Source organism: Anolis carolinensis, chromosome 5, assembly GCF_035594765.1.
Source record: "Anolis carolinensis isolate JA03-04 chromosome 5, rAnoCar3.1.pri, whole genome shotgun sequence".
NCBI classification, from domain to species: Eukaryota; Metazoa; Chordata; class Lepidosauria; order Squamata; family Dactyloidae; genus Anolis; species Anolis carolinensis.
The window spans coordinates 10,782,058-10,801,250 of record NC_085845.1 but is presented as its reverse complement, the minus strand read 5'-3'; the positions used below and the strand labels follow the sequence as shown (position 1 = coordinate 10,801,250).

The window sequence follows — 19,193 nt, the reverse complement described above, 5'->3', positions numbered from 1 at the left end:
GGGATCCATATACTGCATAGACTCTGGAATCCACCAATATACTCCTTTAACCAGGGAGTTATCCTTCTTTGTTACTATTGACATGGAACTTTGATTTACTTTGAATGACTGATTTTGAAGAATAGTGTTACAAACCTTGAGAATATTATCAATAATAACTTAATAATAATAACTTTATTTTTATACCCCGGCCCATCTCCCCGAAGGGACTCGGGGCGGCTTACATGGGGCCAGGCCCGATAAAACAAACAAATAACAGTAACAAAGCAAGTAATCAAGACTTTAATAAGACTACTTTGTGTACCAATAATTATATTTGTTAGAATTGGGCATTGGATTATACGTGGTTTGTTATATTGATATTGATACTATACATAAGTCTACCATTATTCATTGTGTAAACGACAGGAACGGAGTTACGGTCAATCATCAGGTTTATTTAAACCCAATTCAGATTCAAGCCAATTTTGAATTATATGTATTTACCTGTACAGTTGGAATATATAAACTGATACTACAATCATAATATATAAGTGACTATATCACTATAGAAGTATATAATTATAACATAACATACTTTATATTATATTATATACCATACTTTTCCTTTTTTCCTTTTTGCTGTATATAATAGACATCTGTGCATATAGCTGGCTGTGGGGACTGCCTGCTTGGATTCCGAATGTAGATCCCAGAAGACTGTGTCCATGTTTCCATATTTGCAGAGGTCCAGAGTTTTCAGTAAGATCCAGACATTTGCAGGTATTTTAGGTGAAACATTCTAATCCTTAGAGGAAAGCAATGACAAGCCTCTTCGAGCACTTACCACCCCCCACTCCCTGGCAATAAATCCCTTTGATAGGTTTGCCTTAGGGTCACCATAAGCCAGAAATGGTATAAACCACACAAGAGCAGCAAAATGTAAAGGCAAACTGACGGTGACATTTCCCGTTTTCTCTCTTGCTGTCCCAGTACGGCAGGACAGAACAGGGACAATGAAGCTCTAGGTTTGATTTCAAGCAACAGATGACATGAACTTTTCATCAACATGTTGACACATGAGAAAAATAAAGCCTCAGAGCCAAAGCATTGGCATCTGGTGGAGAGAAGATGGGAGTTTTATGTGACTGGGAAGGTGATGAAAGGAGCAGATTGGCCTGAGGAGCTATAAAGAGAGAGTTCATGGTCATGGCTACTGTTTTCCTCTCTTCCCTTTGAAAGCCATTCATAAAGTATGCAATTGCTTCTCTGTTCCATAAGTGGCACCAAATTCCCTTCTCTATTTGGAGGAAGGAATCTACCCCACCAGTTTTCAGCTTGGAGACTTGCAAGGCGACTAAGTGAAGGTAAGTGTGAAATCTCTATGTCGTTGTTTATAATAGCTAGGAGGGATGCGGTGGGAACCTTGTCGGCTCATTAGCGATGATTATAAAACAAGAGCAATTCAGAGAGGAAGGAACAGCTGTTTCGAAATACTAGTTAAGGAATGAGAGCAGGAATGTGGGCAAAATATGGGCACTTTGAAAATGATTGCAGAGGCATCTAAAAGGTGCTGCTTAAACATTATTTAAAATGTGCCTGAAAACCACTGTAAAAATATTTTTTTTAAAAGCAAAGAGGCAACCTCACTAATGATGGAGAGAGATGGGAGAGAAAGATGGGAGAAAGAAGGGAGAATGTTGCTGGATTTCTTTTATGGGAATGGGTACAATGGCCACCCACCCACTGGTCACACAGACTAACAAGACATAGAGCCATGGACATGGAAGAGATCACATAGGCCATCCAGTCCCCAACAGCCTCTGTTTAAAAGCTTCCAAAGCAGGAGCTTCCACCACACTCTGAGGCAGAGAGTTCCACCGTTGAACAGGTCTTACAGTAAGGTAGTTCTTCCTAATGTTCAGGTGGAATTTCCTTTCCAATAATTTGAAACTGTTGCTTTGAGTCCTGCACCCCTTCCACACAGCTGAATAAAATTCCGCATTATCTGCTTTGAACTGGGATACATGGCAATGTGGACTCAGATAACCCAGTTCAAAGCAGATATTGTGGTATTTTCTGCCTTGATATTCTGGGTTATATGGTTGTGTGGAAGGGCCCTTAGTCTTCAGGGCAGCAGAAAACAAACCTGCTCCCTCTTCCTTATGACAGCCTTTAAAATTAAACCTGGCTTTCATGTATCTTCTCAACCTTCTCTTCTGCAGGCTAAAGAGACCCAGCACTTTAAGCCGCTCCTCAGAGGGATTCATCCACTCCAGACCTTTGACGATTTCACTGACATGGCTCAGTGCTATTTTTTGTGTCAGGAGTTACCTGAGAAACTGCAAGTCACTTCTGGTGTGAGAGGATTGGCTGTCTGCAAGGGCGTTGCCCAGAGGACTCCTGGATGTTTTGATGTTTTACCATCCTTTTGGGAGGCTTCTCTCATGTAACTGCAGCTGGAACTGACAGAGGGAGCTCATCCATGCTCTCCCCGAATTCAAACCGGCAACCTTCAGGTTAGCAATGCAACCTTCAAGTCAGAAGTCCTGCCAGCAGAAAGGTTTAACCCATTGCACCATCAGGGGTTATGGTATAATGGGAGTTTTAGTTTTGAAAGGTCCTTAGCCTTCTCTGCTAAAGAGTACTGGACCCTCACTGAACTGCAAATCTCAGGATTTCATAGCATTGAGTGATGACAGTTGAAATGGTGTCAAGCTGTGTTCATTCTTCAGTACAGATGAACCCAAGTGTCATGAGTTGGGACTCACACCCCTTCCACACAGCTGTATAAAATCCACATTAAACCAAATTATATGGCAATGTAGACTCAGATAATCCAGGTCAAAGCAGATATGGTGGATTATCTGCCTTGATATTCAGGGTTATATGGCTGTGTGGAAGGGCCTCCAGACTCTGAGAAGGAGAAGAACCTTGCAGCTTACTCTGTGGCAGTCCCAGAAAAACAATTGCTATGAACAAACCTTTGAAACAGCTGGAACAATAAGAGGAAGACAAGTGGTCCTCAAGTCTTCAGAACTAGAGAAGGAAGCAGAGAAGTGCTAGTCTCTGGGGCTCTTAATTATGGGCAAGGGGCTGTAGACAATTTAAGAAACAGATCTGATTTCTGTTTCTTGGTGGAAACAGTTGTCTGCTTTCCGCCGCTGACTTGATGTTCCTACATTCCTGCTCTAGATTCCTGAGTTCCTGGCTTTTGGATTGGTTGATCTTGCTTGATTCTTTGACCTTCTGACTGACTGATGATCTTGTTTGACTCACAGACCTCAAGGTGGTTTGACTTCTTGCCTTTGTATCATCCTTGCACACAGATTCTTATAGGTAAGAACGGCCCAAGAATGCCCTGCTTTGCTACCATTATCTGGAAAACTACAGTTCTCATGACTCCATAGCCATGGCATTTAAAGTGGTGTTAAACTGTATTAATTCCACAGTATAGATGCTGTGATTCCCAAATTCTGGTCCTCCATGTTTGGACCTCAGCTCCCTGCAGCCTAGGCCTCTTTGCCTAATGGTAAAAAGTTTCTGGAAACTGAGGTTCAAAATGCCTGGAAGACCTGAATTTGGGGATTACAAACTATGCCCCATCCCCAAAAAAGTCTGTGCACAATGTACAGTTATGTGTGTCACCAAGAGTAATTCATCAATGGTCAGTTTTTCAAATATTGTGCCCATTGTCCCTTCTACATTGTCATATAATGCAGTTTGAAACTGCATTATATGGATCTACATCAGGCATGGGCAAACTTGGGCTCTCCAGGTGTTTTTGATTTCAACTCTCACAATTCCTAACAGCCGGTAGGCTGTTAGGAATTGTGGGAGTTGAAGTCCAAAACACCTGGAGAGCCCAAGTTTGCCCATGCCTGATCTACATTGACACTATATAATCTAGATTCAAAATGCATTATATAGCAGTGTAGAAGGGGCACACATCCAATTTATTTCTCTTCTCTTCCCCCTTTTGTTTGCATTTACATTTTTTAAAATATATTTCATTTTTAAAATCTGCAACAAGGGTAAAATCACCAGCTTAAGCATTCCACTTTGAAAACAATTGCCCAGAATATTGAGAGGCAATTTGATTTTTTGAAAAATCATTTGGAATGGGTAAACAAAAGTCTCCTCTGTACATTACCTGAATTATGCTAATCGTATTGAGTATGCCATTAAAGGAGTGGAGAAAACAGGGCATTTTGTTTCTCATTTGCTGCGTTGAAGTATTTCCCAGAGTTCAGGTTGAGGGTGGGGTGGGGGTGAGAAACCTGAGGCTATCTTTAATATTTTATTAATGATCGTCAGGAGGCCCTGCTAGGAAAAAATAAACACTGCGTGGATGAATTACCCGGTGCCGTGCGTGCATGTGTTGTACTGTTTAATGCAGACTGTTTGATTCCATTCTTTAATTACTCACATATTTTACTGGGGACTTAAGACCTGAATAATAGCTTCCTTTCTGGTAAGCATCACTTTCCCATGAGCAAGGATTAGTCACAGCCCAACAAGTAATACGTCGGCCTCCGACGGGGACATTCGGCATTCAGAACAGGGGGAGAGGAGGAGGGGAGACGGAAAAAGCAAGGGGCCTCATGACATTCACAAAGCCAGCTTGCCATGGCCTGCGGACCCGCATGCGGTATGTTATGTCAGTTCTCCTCATCTATCACAGAGCCCTGTGGGAAGGAGCAGAGAGACGCCGATGCCAAAGTCCTCGGGCAAGTGCTGACTTGCTCACATGTGGTGTCACGAGAGCCATTTTCCAGCGCTAAGCACTCGATGCACATTGCCAGGAAAGAAAAACAAAGCCATGATGGGTTGGGTCCCCACAGGTTGAGCAGGAGACAGATGCGTTGGCCAGCTCATCCAGGGATGATCATTGTGTCCTTGGTAGCGCTTTTGCACTTTGTAAAAGTGCACATTCATCGCCTGTTCAAAGAATTACTGGCAACAGCTGCTAGGAAGAAAGCGTTGTCGTGTAGAGCCGATAGCACTCGGAGGGAAGGGCATTCACTTGCTAAATGAGGCCGGCTCTTTAGGGTATAGGAACAGTAAACATACCAGTGGGGAAGGGTATGACAATCTTGCTAAGTACAGTCAGCCCTCTGTGTCCATGAAATCTCCATCCATGGATTCCCACCTCACACAAAAGATTATGAAAAGCAAACCTTGAATTTGCTATATTATATAACTGACTGGTGGCACAGTGTGTTAAAGAGCTGAGCTGCTGAACTTGCGGACCAAATGGTCCCAGGTTCAAATCCCAGGAGCGGAATGAGCACCTGCTGTTAGCCCCAGCTCCTGCCAACCTACCCTGTTTCCCCTAAAATAAGACATCCCCAGAAAATAAGACCTAGTAGAGGTATTGCTGAATTGCTAAATATAAGGCTTCCCCTGAAAGTAAGGCCTAGCAAAGTTTTTGTTTGGAAGTATGCCCAACGAACAGAACACCAGAGTATGCAGGATCGATAAATGTACGTACCATAGATAGTTGTACATGGAAATAATGGTGGTAACGAGAAATTCTGGATAGGATTCACAGTTTGTCTGATTATGCTGGTTTGTGATGACAACTACTGTACAGTATATAATAAATATTCATTTCTTGGTTCAACAATAAGTGTGAATTCTTCTTCATGGAAAAATAAGACATCCCCTGAAAATAAGACCTAGAGCATCTTTGGGAGCAAAAATTAATATAAGACACTGTCTTATTTTCGGGGAAATATGGTAGCAGTTCGAAAACATGCAAATGTGAGTAGATCAATAGGTGCCGCTCCGACGGGAAGGTAACGGTGCTCCATGCAGTCGTGCCGGCCACATGACCTTGGAGGAGTCTATGGACAACGCTGGCTCTTCGGCTTAGAAATGGAGATGAGCACCAATCCCTAGAGTCAGACACGACTGGCCTTAACATCAGGGGAAAACCTTTACCTTTACCTAAACATTTTATTAAAGCAATTTTATACCTCATCTTTTTATTTTTGTGCATAAAAAGTTTGCATACACTGAACCATAAGAAAGCGAAGGTGTCTTTATCTCAGCCACCCATATGGACTTTAAAAAAGAAAAGAAAAGAAAATGGAGTATTTCAGATTTTTGAATTCTGGCTAAGGAATGCTCAACCTGTGTTAGACGTGACAGAGTAAGAAGCACATACCTTAACAAATTATAATGATCGCTTTCACTAAAGCATATTTAAAGTGTCACTATTAATGAGGGTATCCAGATAGTAACGTGATCATTAGCCAAAAGGTGAATTAATAGTGTGCAGAGTTAATTGAATGAATTGCAAGCTTTGTCCCATCTGGGATAAGCCGCACTGCTCCTCACTTTCTGAAATATTTCAGGTTTTCTAATTAGGGCCATCTCTATTACCCACAAAATTTGAAAATAACCGTTTCCTCTTTCTGACCTTGCCAAAATTTAAATATTGCTAACAAGGTTGGTTTCCTTTATTCCAGATAATAGAGGACTTACCAATATCTCTCTAACTTCTTTTGGGGTTAAAGTTCCCTCTCCCTTGCATGCACTGCTTTCATTACATTTCACATTCTTAAATGAGAGAGAGAAATACCCCCATGTTGTAAAATGTTTCCAGATCTTCACCCCTTGCCTTGATATAATGATTGGATTTCCAAACTGTTTGTTTACTTCAGCCATCACATTTCTAGTTGTTGTCATAGGTCATTAATTCAGTTTGGGCATGTGGAGAGTCTAAGAATGAGAGACTTCCAAATTACACTTTAATTAACAGCTCTGATCAGGTCTTGCAAAGTCGGGTTCATTGTAAGCCACCTGTAATGCAACCTTCCTCTTTCTCAACAGCTTTCACCTTACCAAGCATTATAACTTTTCTAATGAATCATATCCTCTTGTGATAGGTGCAATAGTTTTGTTATTTTGGCTTCTAGTGAGAGTTCAAACTTTGTGTTCTCAGATCCATTCCTTTTTCATAGTACCATAGTCTCTTCTGGCATCACATTTCAAATGAATTGATTCTTTTCCTGTCACTTTTCTTTTCAGTCCAGTTTTCATAATCAGAAATAGAAATTGGAAATTTGATGACATGGATCATCCTGACTTTAGTATATAATAATATATGCTTACACAACCATAACACTTCCCACTTACAACTTAGGCTCCCTTGGTAGATGACTTTGCCATTATAAAACCATGCCTATATACCTTCCTCTTTGGCCCACAATAAACATACCCTTAATTTAGTATAAGGTTACTGAGGGTCACAAGAAACTTTGCAGGTTGTTTTTGTGTACCTTCAAGTTGTTTCTGGTTTTCTAAGACTGAGAGTGTGTGACTTATCCAAGGTCATCTAGTGGGTTATTAAGGCCAAGGAGGCATTCAAATCCCTGTCTCCAGAGTCATAGTCCAACACTTAACCATTATGCCACATTGTCCCCTTCCGATGTTTAGATGCAGATAATTCCTTCCCTGGAAACAAACCTAAGAAATTCAAGCTATGCCAACTCATCTGCTTGCCCTCAGATTTGTGACAGAATATGTGAATGCAATTTAACCAATTCGATATGCAAATTCATACATATTCTTAAATTTTGGGCTGCAGTCGTTCTTGAAATAAGAATGGCACTGGTTTCTCATCCTTAAGTGTACCTGTTCTTGGAGACGGGGAATCTCTCAGGGGCTTCTATTTTTATCTTGGATTATGGTTGCAATGCCAATGCAAAACAAGTTCCTTAGCCTATGAAAACTTAGTGCGTTCATTCATCAATCTTCTGTAACCCATTGACTTTGTCTCATTATGACTATCTTGAATCTGTTTGGTGTCATTGTCCCACTCAGATCCCATGTCATGGCAGGCACTGAGAAAGTACTTTGGTTGTCTAGGCAGATACAATGTCTAGATATACAATATTGTAGTGGCTTTTGTTTGATTACAGCGCTTCCTTTGCAAACTCTCCAGGGCCTATTTCTTGGAAACATGGAAGATTTAATCCCCCTGTGTGAGACCAGCTGAATATATTTTGCATAATTCCAAGAAACTCAGAATTGGAAATTGTTTATTAGTGGCATGAAAAATGAACATTGTTGGTATGCACTGAAGATTACAATAATGAAAATACAAATGGATGGAAAATTGTGGATGATAATACATGCTGCCTATAATGGAAACATTTTTAAAATACTGGGTAACAGAAACCTATTCAATGACAAATATATGTACGCATTGGATCATTTGGTGCATTTTTTGAGACAGACACAAATGACCAGCAGTTTAGTGGGATGATGTAGGACCTTGCTTGTAGGCAACAACATACCTCCTGTTTAGAAATGAATGAAATTCAGACGATTGAAAGTTATTGTCTCAGCCATTTGTCTATGGTTGTAAGGCAAACAAACATTGCTGTAACTGAACTTGAGTGAACACAATGTGAAATGTTGGTATTGAACAGAAATAACCACATGCCATTTTCCATGTCAGTGGGGCAGCAAATCCACTCCAGGCATCTTAGTCAAGATGAAAGAATGAAAGGGGCCAGCTTCCTGGCTGGAGTTGAATATGGCATTCCCAAACCCTTCATGAACTTGAACAGGAAGAAAACGGCACACTGAAGATTTCTGTAGCTTACTGGAACTTTCTTTTGGTTCTCGGCATAGCATAAACTGTGCAGTTTTTGATAAATTGCAGTGGACTTTGAAGAATCTATTCAGGGCTTTGTTGTAAAAACTTGAGCTCACATTCTTTTCGCACATTGTCTTTGCAGACTTGAATGTGCTAGGAAAAGAAACTCAGTCTGACTGAAGCAGCAGCTTTTGCAACTTTGAATGTTGCAAAACTCAAATGTTACACAGTAGGGGGAAAAACAAGGACTGCCTGAAGCTGAAGCTTTTGCTGTTTGAAAGTTGTACCGTCTCTCTCCCATGAAGAAAACGGCAAAGTTTTCAGTATCTGCACCAAAGTTGCTTTTACGGTAGCACTTTGCCAACATTTCTGTACACTTGTATGTGTTGATAGAATATTGCAAAAAAAAAAAAAAAAGCAGTCTCAAAAGAGCTTGGAAAGCCACTTTTAGGATCTTCTCCCTGATGAAACTGCACACATTATTAAGGGAAAACCCATTCTACGAGGGTTATCCAGAAAGTAGATTACGTTTTGGAATTAAAATTGAACAAAGTATAGGAGAAAACATTTACCATATGCAGTTGAAAGCCACACCCAAATAACACTTCTCAGCATAGTTGCCATTCAAATCTAGACACTTATCATAGCGATGAATGAGCTTGGCAACTCCTTCCCCACAAAACTCTGCTGCTTGCATGCTTAACACAACATTTTGGCGACGATGCGCAGCTGACTGGCAAGTTGAGGACGCAAGCAGCAGAGTTTTGTGGGGAAAGAGTTGCCAAGCTCATTCATCGCTATGATAAGTGCCTAGATTTGAATGGCGACTATGTTGAGAAGTGGTATTTGGGTGTGGCTTTCAACTGCATATGGTAAATGTCTTCTCCTATACTTGGTTCATTTTTAATTCCAAAATGTAATCTCCTTTCTGGATAACCCTCGTATTTGACAGTTCCCATCCCACAGTGCTTCTCAAGTACCATCTTTAACTATTAACTATGGGGTTGTGTGGAGAAGTCATAGTTATTGTGTTTCATTTAGACTGTTGGAGTATGTATTTGTGTTTAGTGACACAGTAGCTGAAACAGAAGCCATTTTGTTTCAATCCACAGTAGTGCTGTTACCAAGGAGATGAAGCTGGCTAGCTCATCTGAGGGAGAAGTGGGCGGAGCCAAGAAAAGGAAAAAAGGGGAGTTTTTAAAAAGAGAAGCCAGAGTGTGTGAGTGAGTGTGTGTGCATGGCTGGAGGCTTTTCAGTCAGGAAGGACTGAGGAGACAGGCCTGGCCAGAAATCTTTAGTCAAGGCAGACTAAAGGGAGCCTAGCCAAGTTCTCTAAGTGAGAAAGACTACTGATCAGGAATTTGATCGGTAGTAGATCAAATTAAAAGTTTTATTGTAGTTGGGACATTGTTCACTAAGGAGCTCAGCTGAGGTTAGAGTTCGCTACAATTTATATCATCAGTAGGAGAGTGAGAGTGGATTTATACCAGAGACTACTGTTGTGGTGGTTATAGGAGTTATTAAACCAATTGTTTATCTAAAGTTCCATAAGTAAATCAATCAACCTGCAACCATAAGTTTTGTATGCAATAAACTTGTTGTTCTTTCTTAACAACTGACTCATTTCATCTCATCTGCGTCTGTGGAGCCAAATTTCATCGGTGATAATTCAAAAGCCTCACGTTGATGGCAGTTACTTAATAAATCACCTAATTGAGGAAGAGTAATAGTCACATTTACCTCAGAAAGGGAACCACAACACAGAAATCCCTAACTACAGAGACAGAGGCTGGGATCTTGAAATAAAGATCACCCCCTGTAATCCTTCCCCTCATATGAAGGTGATATATATATATAATCTAGAGGGATTAAAAAACTCAAAAAATCCTCTCAGCAGTGAAAACAGCATTTACAATCTGCCTCACACCAACATCATCCATTCAAGGATTCAATCCCTGCCTCACGTCATCCATTACAGTTGCATCGTAAAATTGTGTGCTCACTGTTTTGTTTTTGTTTTGTTTTGTTTTTTTGTAGTCATTTGGGAAACAGCTTCACCAGTCCCAAGGAGAAACATTAATGTTTTCTTTGTTCTAGGATGGATAAGTCGCCTTGAATCATGAGTTCCCATGGTGTTTGGTATTCCCGTCTTTGTCATCAGAATGATGTGTTCTTATGGGCGTTCTCTGGCAGGGTAAGAAACCCCTCATGGCTCAATATTTTATTTTTAGAAAAAAGGAATTAAAAATGGTACTATCCCAATGACTGACAGGATATGAACATGTGATGGAGAAGAATGCGCTTTCAGATGCTTGGAAAAATAATGAAATGCACACAGTGAGATGGAGAGAGTTTACTTCTGTCTTCTTACAGGACAGAATGAGGATGAACCACAATGGTAAGGCAGTTCTTTTAAAGCATTTATGAATTGTGTGGAAGAAGGTCTTTAAAAAGAATGACTTAAAAGAAACAGTTTTGTTGCTTATTAATCACTTGTTACAGTTACTGCACTCCAGAAAAATAGATCTCTGGTTACTAATTGCACACAAGTTATTTGTACAAATATTAATCTTTGTCAGAAAAAAAACTGGAAAAAAGTACTCTGGTTTCTCCAAGTGAGCAATTCATATATTCCATCTTTAAAATCCTGAGGAAAAACCCCCCACAAAAGATATTACAAATCAAACCTTCCCAGATATAGCAAGAGGTAGCGATTGGTAGCCATTCCTCTTTCCATTGCTCAGCACATTATCTCCCTAATGAGAGAGATACCCTTTCCTTTTCCACTGAAAAGGAGTGAATTACAACTATGGCTGTTGCAGGCAGAGAAGTAACGCAGCTCTAGTTTATTACTTCATAAAAGGTTGCCAAAATGATATGTTAGCAGGTGTTACCTCTTAGCTTCCAGTATTAATGTCATGGGGTATCATGGGTTTAAATCCCATTGCTATTCTAATTACAACTTAAATCAATTGTATCAAAATGTTTTGCACAAGTTTTGACTTACCATTGAGCAATTGTTTAATTGGCTTTAGTCTAAATAAGACTATTCATTGTAGTATGCAGTTATGCCAAGTTGTTTCATTTATGGATGGGTAGAAGTGTGGATGCACATTAGTAAACACTGGAAAAATTGGGGGCAATTGCAGTAAAATAAATGGTTTTAATGGAATATTTTTCTTTACCTCTGGTATCAAAAAAGAGAGAAAGTTGATTATGAGAATCAACGGATGTAGCAAGCTGTCTCTGTTTTAATTTTAGAAGTAATATTTGAAATGTTTTAGCCAAAGTCTGTTCTGAGAGAGTTTGTGTCACAATATGAATATCGATGTGAACTAGGAAGAAAACAAAGACTGTGCCAAGGAAAATTCCTTCATCTCTTGATTGCCCTGAGACCCCTTGGGGAGATAGTGCGGCTTATTAAAAAAGTTGCTGTTGTTGTTGTTGTTGTTGTTGTTGTTGTTGTTGTTACTATCCACAACTACCCATGACTGAGAATGGAGAACTAACTTGGAGTAGTAATTCCCAGGGCAAGAGTCAAATTCCTACCTCTTAAGACGTGTTATGATACAAAATATGCTTTCTTTTAGAAATCTACACATTTGCAAGGTTTCTTTGTGTGCATTTCACACAAATAAAATTCATAGTTTGAACTAGCTAAAACTGGTACACTTGAAAAAGATACAAACATATGCTATAGTCAATGGGAAAATGTCTAGTTGGTTTGACTCCACTGAAGGATGCTGTAAAACCTATATTCAGCCATTTAGGTCAGGAGGCATGCAGTGTGACAATATTAGAATGTGATGGAGTCTCCTCCTCTGGAGGTTTTCAAACAGAGACTGGATGGCCATATGTTGAGAGTGCTTTGATGGTATGTTCCTGCATGGAAGAATGGGGCTGGACTGGATATCCCTTGTGATCTCTTCCAACTCAACGTTTCTATGATGTCTTCTAATTTATAACTAGGCAGAAGGACGATGAGGAGGAGGAAGAAGGAGAGGAGAAGGTGGAGAAAGTGTCCCCAGTCTGTTAATTATTGAGATCAATGGGCTTATACATTAAATACACCCACCAGGATACTCTCCTGGGGCGGCTATAAATAGGAAGTTCAACAGTGTTCAAAGCAGAGCATTGAAAAGGCGTATGAGTGTCTCAGATCTTGCGCCTTCCATCTTCCTTAAGGAAAGTATAAGATGTTCACTTCCTATGAAAGCAGATTTTTTTCTTCCAAATGGCCTGGCTGAAAGCCTTAGGACATCTCAGATATTTTCTTCCAGCTCCCTCTGTTCAGAAGCTGCAATCTCATCTCCCGCTAACCTTGGCTTCCAATTTAGCCCTCAGAATGAACATGCTGAGAATGATGACCTAATTCCAATCATATGTGTAAATGTGATATGGAAGAAATAGTCCCCTATAATACCCTATAGTCCCCATCTCAGTATTCAAAATCTGCTTGGCATTCTGTTCAGTGTTTCAGCACTTGTGATAGATAAATACAACCCTCAGTATGTGAGTAATAGCCATGAGAACATGTTTTCACTATTTTGATGCACCATGCCAAGAAGCTGTTTATTGTCTATAATGTGAGGATTTCTTTCTGCTTAAAAACTAATGATTATAGCTAATACAAACCCCAAATGGCTTTTTAAAAGTTTCTTTGAAGAATAATAGACTCTGTAAATGAGGTTATTTCAGGAGGTTGGGGATTATGGAGATTTGAAGCAAAGCTTCCAAATAACCTAGGGCAAAACAGGCCCTCTGAAACAAAAAAAAGTTAAAAGGTTTATTTAGGAATGATGGAAGAGGGTTTTAAAGCAGAGAAATAAAAACAAATCAATATGAGAACATTTCACATAATGGAGCTGGCTTTGCAAGTGGACTGTACCAAAGCTAGGGAAAACACATGGAGTGAGATCAGTGGTGGGGAACTTTTGGCTGGTGGCTTCCATGTCAGTGGGCAGCAAATCCACTCCATGTTTTAGTCAAAGCTTTAAAGGGATGATTCAAGACACTAAACTGAGTTTGAGATAGTGTTGAACACCTTGGATAGTTCCCTTACTTTTCCAACTAAAAGCTCAATTGAAATGGAAATCACTAGATCAGTGGTTGTCAACATGTGGGTCCCCAGATGTTTTAGCCTTCCACTCCCAGAAATCTTAACAGCTGGTAAACTGACTGGGATTTCTGGGAGTTGTAGGCCAAAATACCTGGGGACCCACAGATTGACAATCACTGCACTATACTATTGGCATGACTACAAAAGAAGCCCTTGTAGTCATGTCATGGGGGGGGGGGGATTTGTGTTTGAAGTATATGTGTCCTTTTGTAGTCTTGTCATTGGGGTGACAAATGAGGGCATGTGTTGGTAGTGAATGTGCAGGGGTCATTGTGAATGTGACTGGAGGGTCAAAGGGAGAAACGTGCCAAGAGGAAGGAGCGTCAAGCCAACCTTGACCGGAACCTCCTTCCATCTAGAAACCATTGTCCTCACTGTGGAAGAACATGTGGGTCAAGAATAGGGCTCCACAGTCACCCACATACCCACCGCCAAAATACTACACCTGGAAGACAATCATCCTCGGACAACAAGGGATTGCCTAAGTAAGTAAAGCATAGGTCATATTTCAAGAACCCTACAGGTGTCATCAGGAAACAATAAAATGTTAATTGCTCTCAGATCTTGGAAAGAGAAGAAAGCCCTTTCTCTCACTGTGTTAGGAGGAGATGAGTATGATTTATGATCCTGGGAACAATGTGAGCCTTTAGATAGGTAGTCATAGGGAAACCTTCCAGTATTGACAAAATAAGTTTGGTAACAGCATTACTTCTATTTGTTAGCAATAAATATCCTTTGAAAATAAAGTGACTCTTTATTGAACAACATTTGATATGCTGGGAACCAGATAACCATTAGGCTGTGCACAGATCCGTTTTTCAAAACGGCCTCCAGATGATTCGACATTTTCGGCTACCAAATTGCCTGTAATGGCATGGATAGCATGCACAGGTTTCCCTGTGAGGCTGTTAGCCCTGCAGCCTGCCTAAGCCAAACAAAAAAAGAAAGATACTCATGTGATATCTAGCTCCACCACTGCTCTTAGGATTGCTTTGTTTGATTTTAGACTCAATTTCAATCTTTTCCTTTGGCAATTTAATTTAATATTCTTAGTTTAATATCTTGCATTCCTTCTTTTTTAACTATTTTGCTAGAGAAATTTGGGTGGCTGTGAAAAAGCATTGGGTGGGTGTTTGTTTAAATATTGGAGTGGCTTATCAATGCCATTTTAAACTGAGTCTTAAGCCATGGTTTCATATGCTATCTGTTCCATTCAAATTGTGTTTTATTTTACATGTACTTTTTGTTTTATGTTTTTAGGCACTTTGTGCTAGGTGTAAGGCACCCTGACTCTCTTCGAAGAAGAGACATGAGTCATCCAATCCAATCCTCTGCCATGCAGGAATATACAATCAAAGCACCCCTGACAGATGAGCATCCAACCTCTCATTATGGAAAGAGCTGTGGCCTATAAGGGAAACTAGTTGCGTAAATGACAAAAGGATATTGAGTAGTAGAAAGAAAAAACAAAAGGAGAAGGAAGGAGAAAAGTCTTGCACCTCAGTTTATGCAACAGGGGAGCCAGTGAAGTCTTACCTTCTGAACCTATGCACTCATCGTATGGTGCTTCTTAGGAAGAAGATTGGAAATCAGAATAATTGTAGAATGTATGGCAAGTAAAACCATGAAATAGGGACCTATGTTCTGTCCATAAGGCAGAAATACAAAACTAAAGATCTAATCTGAGGCCTATGGCCCTTCAGTTGTTGTAGGACACTGTTTCCCTCAACCATGAACATCATCTGTCAACTGACTGCAACAGGCTACAATGGGGCAGGTAACTCTGGTCTTGCAGAAGGTCTTAGGCTACAATTCCAATCACTCTCAGTCAGCAAAGCCTGTTACAAAACCTATGGAAGCTGCACTTCAGCAACATCTGTGGGATCATGGTTGCCCATTATATGTGATAAAATTCAGGTATAGCAAGCACCATTCAAAACAGGTAACATCTTACAACAGAGTTACTTAGGAGCTGAACCATTAGGGATTTCAAAGGGATTGAAGATAACTCCAAAATTTCAAGGAAGGCGTCAAAGTGTCAAATATTGCAAAGTGATTACGTCATGACCTCAAAAATTCTTTCTTAAGGACTACCTTCTACCTTCCCCTCCTCAGGGATCAACTATCTCACAGAAACCACCTTTCCACTGTTATTTTCTCTACAAATACCTTGGTTAACCTCTATTTGATGTTCGAATTCCTACCCATCCTGCCATTCCTTCTTGCTGTGTCAGCCCTTCAGGTTCATGTTCAAAGATGTTTTCTTGATTGGCATGAGACAGCCTGAAAAGAATGTTTCTTCCAAGGTGTTAGGAACAATTACTTTCATGTGGAGTGTTGAATGGAGAACCAGGGTTCTTCATCTGGATAAGTTAAAAGGAGCGGCATGAAAAGAGTTCTTGTTTTTGAAAGATGACACATTGCACAGCTTGCAGAAAAATGGATTAAAGGAGAAATGGAAAGTGGAGAAAGCTCATTTTGACTTTTCAGTGATCAGAGGGCAGGTGGAACAGCCTCCTCTCAAAGGTCCCCAAAGCACAATGGACTCATTTCACATGAACAAAGAAAAATGAAAACAAAATGGCAGAACTGAAACAAAATTGGAAAACATTTTTGAAGTCTGTCAAATTTAACTTTGGAAATTGGGGTTTTGGAATTTGATCTTGAGATTCAACATGGGAAGAATTAGGGCATTTTAAGATTAGTTCTACACATGTGGGAGTTAGCTGGTGAATTTTTGTCACCTGATTTAGGAGACATTTCCTAATTTATTTAATAACTGAGAGGTGAGATTTCTAAAAGCTAGTTTTCCCAAAGGATCCTCACAGCTTCCATTTACAGATGCAGTGAAATAGTTGAATACTTTAGATTTGATATAGAAAAATAGCTAAAAGGAGAGAATAAATGTGAAACATATTAGCAATGGATGATTTGCTCCTTCAAAAAAAAAAAGAGTTAGCTTTGAAATTCCTCATATGAGTCTCTAAAAATGCATATTGTTTTTTTATTTTTTATATATTTTATATATTTTATTTATAGTTTTAACGAAACAGTACAGTGATCAAGTGTAATATAAAAACATAGGTAGAAGAAAGAAAAAGAAAGAAAGAAAGAAAAAGGAAAACGGAATGGGGGGGGATTTTTTCACTTCCAAGATCATCTGCGTCGCATGATCTTTTTCATCTTCTCTTCTCCCCTTTCTCTCCAGCACAACATCCATATATCACATTTGGCCTGCGGTTTCGATAAACATAGTTATAAAAGTTCAATTTTGTCTTTTTTCAAGTATTGTCTCAGTTTGTCCCAGTCTGTCCATTGTCTTGTTGACGCATTTTGTGACACTTTTTGCGTTAGTAACTCCATATTTTTAATGTCGATTAGTCTTACAGTCCATTTCTCCACTGAGGGAGTTTCTTTCGTTTTCCATAGTTTCGCTAGACATATCCTAGCCGCTGTTACCATATATGTAAAGAGCTTTTCAGTGTTAAGGTCCATATGGAAATTTGTAATCCCTAAGAGAAAATACTCTGGTTTTAATGGGTGAAGTCCTACAGAATTTCTTTGCTTCCACTTTAAGTTCCACTTTCGAGGAACAAAACCAAGGCATAAATATCTATTATCTATCAAGGTATATAATATGTATATTTAAGTTTACTTAGCTCATTGTGTGATAATAATGAGCATTCAATGGCTAAAATGCACAAGATGTTATTACCAATGGAAATGCAGGATGAACAGTAAAATGGGCACAAAATGTGGGTCATAATATACAAATGCTGCAGTGGGAAAAGATCTGGAGAGAAGCTTTTAATTTTAGATCATATTATGATCTGAAAGAGAATGCCTATAAAACAATATGTAAGTGGCATTTAACACCAAAGAAATAGTCAAAAATGTATAAAAGTTCTTCAGATCTATGTTGGAAATGTAAAGGAAGGATTTTTTTTTTAAAAAAAAAAATCATATATGCTAGACTAGTGAAAGACCCCAAAAGTGTTGGATCCAGATTCACCAGAGCATTGAAGAGATGTTACAGTTAAAAATACAGTTGGAACCAGAATTTCCCCTTCTTGGACCATTGGAGAATAAGTCAGAGAAGGAGCATGAAAGAACTCTTTTGTATATGACAACAGAAGCAAATGTCCAATATGTACAAAAAGGAGAAGATTTGGCGATGTAAGCATGCTCAGAATGGATTATAAAAAATTTCAAAATTTTGCCAAAAAAAGAGATCAGTTTTACCAAATTTTGATTAAGGAGATGATTGAGGAAAGTTTAAAGAAAACTGAAGTTTAGCTATTGATTATTTGAGATTAAAATGCAGGACAAAAGTAGCACTAGGATTTTAAAAATAAGTAGATGTTTTACTTATTAAATTAAATTATATGTATAAATAACATTTAAATTTGGATTTATTTTTATTATTAGGCAAGATATGTTGATTTAGTGGTGCTAGAGTTAGTTTAAGAACTATAATTGGCTCTGGGCAAGTTGGAAATTACGTTTAACTGATCTGTATTTAGTTTTGTTAATGTTATAGGTATAGTGGGTAGTTGTAGTAAAATGTATGATAGTGTAATTTGATTTTGTGTTGTCGAATGCTTTCATAGATGAAATCACTGGGTTGTTGTGAGTTTTCTGGGGCTGTATGGCCATGTTCCAGAAGCATTCTCTTCTGGGCAAAACTTCAGGAGAGAATGCTTCTGGACATGGCCATACAGCCCGGAAAACTCACAGCAACCCACTAATTTGTTTTTGTATTTTCTTGTATACCATAACTGTTGTCACATATCATATAAAATATATATGTCCCTAAAATATTTCACTTTAAAAAAGAAAAATAAAGTGATTCTTCTTGCCATTCTGCTTTCAAAGTTTTAGGAAGTGCATGTAGATGTAAAAGGAGTTTAGCATCTCAATATCTATAAACTCTTATGGAATAAAGGCAATAAAACAAAAGCCATTTGTCTTCCCTACTAGAAATTATGGATTGTCCCATCCTCTTATGCAGTTTGTTGTATAAACTAATGATTTTTGAAAGATACATTAGCTGCAAACAAGGAAAACCTATACTTTAGTAAATGGATTTTGTGACATCATATGCAAGGAATTACTTTTATGAGGGTTTAATCCCTCCAGCACCAGGTAGAGTGACCTAATTCAGCCTGAATTGATGGACTTTACTTGTTCCATCAGTAGCCGGGAATACAGGGACTCTCTCAGGAGACCAAATGCATCTTAAATGTATAGGACAGAATTTGCAGCTTGTTTTATATTCTTTGGCTCATCTCATAAAATTTCCTGAGCAGTTTTGTGAGCCTTGCCTGTAGTCAGGCTTGGAAAGTTAGTTTGTGCTTCACATAGATTTCAAGGCAGGCAGATATACCTTCATAAATAATGTTGATAAGGACTATTAACCTAACAGCCACTCTATTGATTAGCAAGCCACCCCATTTTATCAGTTTGTCACAATTAAATGTT

The 19,193-nt window shown here is 39.1% G+C and overlaps 1 long non-coding RNA gene across 2 annotated transcripts in view; it reads left to right on the top strand.

The window, feature by feature from the left end:
- Positions 1-317: 317 nt before the first annotated feature.
- Positions 318-19,193, top strand: part of LOC107982934 (uncharacterized) — a 35,225-nt gene continuing 16,349 nt past the window's right edge. For both annotated transcript variants that reach the window (XR_010006506.1, XR_010006505.1), the window contains exons 1-3: positions 318-1,346; positions 2,205-3,318; positions 10,691-10,787. This is a non-coding gene — a long non-coding RNA (uncharacterized LOC107982934). The remainder of the gene's footprint in view (positions 1,347-2,204; positions 3,319-10,690; positions 10,788-19,193) is intronic.